We start from the raw sequence: 7,281 nt of genomic DNA, 5'->3' as shown, positions 1-7,281 counted from the left end.
GTGTTTGCAAAGGGAAGCTCGTGAGGTTGGCATGGCTTTGGCCTCCCGATTCCAGCAGCCCTCTGTCCTTCCACATCCTCATACACCAGGTGGGCCACCTGTCTGGTGCAAGGGTCCCCTGGTGCTTGCCCAGCCCTGCGGGCCTGTCCTCCAGCGTGCCACCAGCAAGGAGGACAGTGGGTGCCTGGGCTCTTGGTCCGTTCTTGCTGTGTGACACTGAGCATCTCTCTCTGGACCTGGCTTTCCTCATCACTGAATGGAAGGGAATGGATGCTTGGTGGCCAAGGGCTTCCCCCGCCAAGGCATCTCATGGGGTCCTGGGGGCAGCAGTTGATGGGCCTGGGGAGACCCGCGAGGGGAGGACGTTCCTGTCATGGAACGGATGTGAGACAAGTTCCCCGTAGGCTCCAAGTCCAAGCTGCACACGGAGGGCACGGGCACAGCTTTGGGAGTAAGAGCAAGAGCACACGGGCCGGACACCTGACGCTGCCTGCCCGCCAGGGCCTGGGACTGCAGAGAGGAGCAGAAGTAGCCTGGCTTCGCCCTGCCCTCGAAGGGTTCCAGTGCCGGTGAGACAGACCAGCCCACAAGAAGTGACAGCACAAAGACTCTAGTGGGCGGCTGGTAGTGCTTGCAGGGTGTGAACAACTCTGTAGCAGGGAAGGGAATATTCCCCATCGTTTCTTTATTATTTATTTTCTGTGGTTGTAGTATTATTGAGATATAATTTACATGACCTAATGTTACTATTTTAAAGTGTACCATTCAGTGGCTTTTCATACATCCACACTGTGGTACAACTATCCCCTGTAACTAATGCCAGGACAGTTCCATCATCCCAAAAGGAAACCCTGTATTTTGCAGTGGTCACTCCCATTCCCTCCTCCCTCTAGCCTCTGGCAACCACTAATCCACTTTCAGTCTCTAAGGACTTACCTATTCTGGACATTTCATACGAATAGAACTCTATACTATGTGGCCTGTTGTGACTGGCTTTCCACTTGGCATGTTTTCAAGGTTCATTCATGTTGTAGCATGTCTCAGTGTTGTTCTAGACCACAAAGATGTGGGGGCTCTTGGTGACCACAGCAGAGCCTGGGCCCCCTTCTAACCAGCCTGGCCCTCGGCGGGCTGGGCCCCACACAGCCTCCGTGCACAGGAGCGAGTCCAGGCTTGCATATGCACAGACACAGCTTGGGTGTATTTTTAAAACAATGAGTTATGTGCCAAATTGGATAAAAACTGAGATCAAGCTGTGCGGCTTGAGTTTCCAAATGATCGGCATGTACATTTTAGGAGCTGATTTTCATGAGAAAAATCTGTCTGCATAGTGGCTGAAACTTTACCCAGGAGAGGCTCTCTCCTGGATCAACCTCATCTTTGAGAATATCCATTCAATCGGCAGATAATCAGAGCCAAGAGTGAGTATTTATAGAGAACTTACTAGATACCATGTTGAGCGCTTCTCGTATATTTTGTCTTCCTAACCATCCTAAGGGATAGGCACTGTCATCATCCCCATTTTTCAGATGATGAAACTAAGGCTCAGAGGGGTTAAGAGATTTTCCCAAGCTCCCACAGCAAGTAGGTGGAAGAGGCCGAGTTTGAACCCAGGTGGGCCTGCCTCTGAACTCACACTCAACTCACCATATTTGGCCTCTGAGGTCATCTTGACACTCTGCAACTGATTCAGCATCTACCTGTGTCTTGTGCTGGATTCAGCGGCCAGATCCTTTAAGGTGAGACATCATACTTTGGTAGACAGAACCCAGGATTGAAAGTTGGGAGTCCTGGCTTTAAGTTTCAGATCCAGCTTTAACTTACTTCATGGCTTATCGCAAATTCCTTCCCCTACCCTCAAGGTCAGTACCCACATCCACAGAATGGGACATTTGGATGAGATCAGTGGTTCCCAATGTTGGCTGTGCATCTGAACTCCCTAACGAGCTGGTTAAAAGTAATGATTTCTGGGCCAGGCGCGGTGGCTCTTGTCTATAATCCCAGCACTTTGGAAGGCAGAGGCGGGTGGATCACTTGAGATCAGGAACTCAAGACCAGCCTGGCCAACACGGTGAAAACCTCTCTCTACTAAAAATACAAAACTTAGCCAGGCCTGGTGGTGCACGCCTGTAATCCCAGCTACTCTGGAGGCTGAAACAGGAGAACTGCTTGAACCCAGGAGGCGGACATTGCAGTGAGTTGAGATCATGCCACTGCCCTCCAGCCTGGGTGACAGAGCAAGACTCTGTCTCAAAAAATATATATACCAATAATAATTAATAATAATGATTCCTGGCTGAGCATGGTGGCTCATGCCTGTAATCCCAGCACTTTAGGACGCTGAAGCAGGAGGATCACTTGAGTCTAGGAATTCAAGGTTGCAGTGACAACAGAGCAAGACACTTGTCTCTAAAAACAACAACAACAACGATAATGATTCCTGGACTCTTCCCCAAACCTGAAAATCAGGCCTGGGAACCTTGAATCCACAGGTCGATTCACACCCGAAGCAATCATTAGGAACCTTGCCTCCAGGGGCCCTTCAACAGCTGAGCCTCTGTGAGTTTATGGAGGCAGAAGAGACCAACCCAGTAACCATTCCAGGCAATCTGAGTCAAACACTAAAGAAAATCATCTCTGAAAGAATCCAGAAGATAAAGATGTCAGGTTGGACCGTGGATGTTGGGGAAGTAGAAACTGAAGCTGACTTTGGTTTATTTTCATGGCTTCATCTCTCCCTTGGAAGAAAATCACATTTCCAGCTAAACCACACTTCTTGGCCCCTTTGCAGTTAGGAGAGGCCCATAAAGTAGGTAACTGATGACCAATAAAGTAGGTAACTGATGAGCATCAGTTCCAGATACAGCCATGAAACTCCTGTGGGATCCTCCATGCTCTCTTCTCTTCCTCTTGTGTGGGGGAGGATTCTGGAGTCCCCAGGGATCCACTTCCCCAGAAGCTTGGAAGTGAAGTGTTGATGATGGTAGCATTTACAAAGGGAAGGAATTGGGGTTCCTGTGGCTGCAAGGAGCAGAACACCCCTGCTACTTGCAGTGGACTGCAGGATGAGTGAGCAATAAACTTAGATTGTGTTAAGTCACCGAGATTATGGGGCTGTTCATTATAGCAGCTAGTGGTACTCATCCTGACTAGTACAGTCTGGAAGAAGTGGGACCACAGCAGGCTCTAAAAAGGTGAGTAAGATTTGGATACATGGAGAAAAGGAGTAAGATCTGGATACAGAGGGAAGAAATAGCAGGAGCAAAGGGGTGGGAGTAGGAACAGGTGTGATGTGTTTGCACCCTAGAGAGAAATTCAGCCTGATTGGCACAGAGGGCTACACTGGGTAGGAGTTGAGATCAAATATGTTCCAACTAGTGGGGTGCTAGAGCCAGCTCATACTGGCTCATGGGAGCCAACTGTTAGCATCTTTGCCCAGCTCTGTGTTCAGTGACATTGCTTTGGTAGCTTAAAATTGGCCATGGTGGGAGTATTTACACCATGGCAATTAGCAAACACCCAAGTCAGGACTTTTTTCCTCCCTTCGTTAACCATTTATCAGCACACTGCTGACTGCGACCCACATGAGGAGAGATCCTGCCTGTGTGGGAGGCAGTGAAAAAAAGCAAAGATCCGGGAGCCGTGTCTTATCCTGCTTCTTCTGAGTCATGTGGCCTCGGGCAAGTGAATGTCACTTCTTTCTGCCTCAGATTCCTCATCTGCAAAGTGGATCTAATAGTACCTCCCTCAGAAGGTTGATGTGAGGATAAATAGGACCATGTATGGGGATTGCTGCCTTAATCACTTCAGCATTGATCCTGTGCACGTGGCACCCTCCTACTCCAAGTCCCTGGGACTCTCTGGGGACCTTCTCTGGCCGTGGGGCAGGCCCAGCCTCCTTACAGAGAATGTCGGAAGGGCAGGGGAGCTGCTGTCTTTCAGAGCAGTCCTCAACCAGAGATGGGTAGGAATTGGTAGATAAATGCCCCAGCTTTCTCAGTCCTTGATTAGGACAATCTGAGGCACATCCTGTCCAGTTCCCAGTGGACTCCAGCAGGATTGAGCCCCAGCGTCCCTGACCATAGCCAGTTCACCAGCACAGCCTGAATTGGTTTCTTCCTTCCCTGCCTCACTTTCCCACTTCCCACCTTGCTTCTTGGGGTCACTGCCCAAGGGAACTACCTGCTCGCTCATCCTTGTCTCAGGGTCAGCTTTTGGAGGACCCCAACCCAGACAGCAGCCAAGATGATCAATAACCAGAATTGCCTCTTAATGCTACTGAAATGTACACAGTGAGGCCACACCTGCTCAGTCCCTGCAGTGACCTTGCAGGCAGCAGGACCCATGTACTCCACTTTACAGATGGGGAAACTGAGGCTCAGAGAAGAGCAGTGATTTGCTGAGGTCATCCCACCGTCAAGCAGAGGGGCTAGCACTGGGCTGTCTATTTCCCATGGGCTCAGCTTTGAATGGCTCTGGGCCCCTGGAGGGCCCTGAGCTGGCTGGGCAGGTGGTCCCTGCCCCTCTGATGTTCTCCCTGATGTCGGGCTGACTCTGGCCCCTACGTGGGCCTGGGACAGTGAAGAGCAAATGGGCTGGTAGTAAGAATGGCTAGTTGTTAAAACTGTCTATCACTCAGAAGGCCTGACCTCATTCTGTCCCAGGAAAGCCAGTCCTGCCTGGGCTGGCCAGGGGTTAGGGTGGGGTGGGAGGGGTGGGGCTGACCCAGGAGGAAAGGGTGGGCAGGGGCTGTGCAAGGCCAGAGAGCAGCTTGGGTGGGATGAGGTCAGAGACAACTGCTGGGTATCTGTGTCTCCGCAGTGTGAGGGTAGCCAGTGCCCCGGGGACAGTGAGAGGAGAAAAGGCCAGTGGCCTGAAGAGGGGGCCCTTGCTCAGGAAGAAGGCGGGGGTCTCTGCCTCTAATTCCCGCATCACTGCCTGAGCCATGCAAGTGCTGAGTCCACCAGATCCAGGTTCCCAAGCGCCAGAAGACAGGGATCAGGGCAAAACGGTGGCTATGACGTGAACCCTGAATGTGCCAGCGGGTGGCCACTATTAGTGAGTACCAACAACGTGCCATGCACTTGTGTTGGGCACTCAACACACATCTCATTTCACTCTCGAGTGAATGGTTAGGGGCCTGAGTCAGAATCCAGGCCCCCACCATGGGTGTCTGTGTGCTCTGGTGAGTTGCCTCGCCCTGCTGGCTTTACTTTCCATTTCCATATCTGTAAAGTGGAGTAACAATGGCACCCGCCTCATGGGAGGGATGTGGCGAGGATGTGGTGATGGATTGTGTTCATCACGCTCAGCTTAGAGCCTGGCACGTATGACACTTATTAATTGGCAGCAGAGATGATGACAGGGGACCCTCCTGTGTCCAGGGTGCTGTGCCGAGTGCTTTTCATGGATTATCTGATTTAAACTTCATAACCACCCTGAGGTGGTGGGACTGTGATTGGCCCCCTCTTACAGGTAAGGAAGCCAGCTCAGAGGGATGAAGTCTGTGGCCCAAGGTCACACAGCTGCTGGATGGCAGAAGTTGGATTTGAATTTAAGTCTCTGCCTTCGAAGCCTGATTAGCAAAAACTCCTCACCCTTCCTCTTACCACCCCATACCCTCATATGAGGCTAATAACTCACTACAGTTCATCTCTCTGGTCCTTTAAGAAACACTTCTGAGTGAGGCTTTACTGGAGGCTCAGAGAGGGCAAGGGACTGGCCTGGGGCTGCAGAGCTAAATGGTGCCAGAGCTGGTCCTAGGACCCAGGCCCTCTGGCTCTCTGGCCAGGTCTCATGCCCACCCATAAGAGATCATTCAGGACCCTGGATGTCATTTCCATCTCTGCTCTGCTCTCTCAAGGTGGTGGCTCTGATCTTCCATCCCTGACCCCGCCTCACTCCTTTGTAGAAAGGTTCCAGGCCCCATGGGAGCTCAGGAAGAAGCTTCTGGGCTTTTCTTCCTAAGACCACTGAGCTGTGGGATTGAAGCCTCATTCTTTTCTCTTCCACCGATAGGTAATTTGCCTGGAACATGTTGAGCACTTTAAAAATTTGGTCACATTGCAGTGTCTGGGTTACCATGGTGACCTCACTTGGAATTTGCTTCCCAGGGGAGGCTGGTAATAATTAATATAGCACTTAGTGCTGGCTGCCCGCAGAGTGTGGGGGAGGATTCCGGATTCCCCCGGGATCTACTTCCCCAGGGCAGGCAGTGCCTCCTCTTCTGAGCAGGATCCTGGGGTTCTCTAAGGAGCAAGTGGGTTGGGGAGAGGACCCGGCCATGCTGCCCACTCCTTCAGCAGGCCCAGCAGCTGTGCTGTCAGAGCTGGTCTATATTGGGATGGGGAATTCAGGGCTCAAGGGAGAGTGTGTGACTTGACCAAGGTCACACAAGATCCGGACAGCATCACCATTGGGCGGAAAGCTGATTTCCTAAGCTTTAGGATGCAGCGCTGGTGATTGCCAAGTTTGGGGAAGCCCAGTTCCAAAACTTCTCCCCTTCCAGAATGCCTGGAACACCGTGCACATGCCCCACGCTGGGGGTGGAGTGGGGAGGTCAGGGTGGGTGGGAGGCAGTCACTGCCCGTTCAATGCAAAGTGGGTTCTCAGATGACCCAGGGTGTTGGCGACCAGGCTCAGAGGAACTTTGGTGAGGGAACTGGAGAGGATGGGATGGGGAGAGGAGCCTGAGAGGGAGGTCCTGCAGTACAGGCCTTAGACATTTCTGGCAAAGGGTGGAAGAGCAGTGAAGGGGCATTCTGCTTCTCGAGATCATCTCCATTCCTCTCCTCCCCAGCATTTCTTGGTCTCCACCCACTACAGCTCTTGTAGAAAGAAGAGTAGAAGCGCATGTAGCAGAAAGAACAAGAAATCTCTGTTAGGGCCGGGCACAGTGGCTCATGCCTGTAATCCCAGCATTTTGGGAGACTGAGGTGGGAGGATCTCTTGAGCCCAGGAATTCGAGAGCTGCCTGCCCAACATAGTGAGACCCCATCTCTAAAACAAGAAACAAATTAGCCAGGCATGGTGGTATGTGCCTGTAGTCTCAGCTACTTGGGAGGCTGAGGCAGGAGGATCACTTGAGCAGAGGAGAAAGGGGATGGATGACAGAGTGTAACTGTCTCAAAAATAAATAAATAAATAAATAAATAAAAAATAAGGTTCTCTGTCTACCGTCTTTGGCCTGGGCTGTGCTGGGCTGGGTGGAGAAATGGTAGGGAAAATGACTCTCATTCACTATTAATTGAAATAAAATTTATATAGCTTTCTTAGAGTACA

The sequence above is a fragment of the Rhinopithecus bieti genome, unplaced genomic scaffold (genome assembly GCF_001698545.2).
Source record: "Rhinopithecus bieti isolate Rb0 unplaced genomic scaffold, ASM169854v2 scaffold_41644, whole genome shotgun sequence".
NCBI lineage: Eukaryota > Metazoa > Chordata > Mammalia > Primates > Cercopithecidae > Rhinopithecus > Rhinopithecus bieti.
The sequence above is the reverse complement of the archived record's forward strand: the minus strand, read 5'-3'. Positions refer to the sequence as shown.